The sequence below is a fragment of the Trypanosoma equiperdum genome, assembly GCF_001457755.1.
Source record: "Trypanosoma equiperdum strain OVI genome assembly, contig: ctg_408, whole genome shotgun sequence".
Lineage (NCBI taxonomy): Eukaryota > Euglenozoa > Kinetoplastea > Trypanosomatida > Trypanosomatidae > Trypanosoma > Trypanosoma equiperdum.
Genome location: NW_027124319.1, coordinates 4861 through 5124, shown reverse-complemented (window position 1 = coordinate 5124; position 264 = coordinate 4861).

Below are 264 nucleotides of genomic sequence, written 5' to 3'. Positions count from 1 at the left end.
AAAAAAAAAGAAAAGAATATTAAGTAGCCCAACTGTTTAACAAGAATTTAATTACAGTGACAAAAGGAAAAAAAAACCTTAAAGTAATAACACGCACAGTGAAACCAACCAAATAATAATAATAATAGTAAAAAGAAAAAAGAAAAAAGAAAAGAAAAGAAAAGGGAAGGTGAAAGGTAGAAGGAGCAGAGCATCTACAAAGCAACAACATATTTCATTTAATCGATGCCCCACACCACCAACTTAACCACATCCCTATCAAAT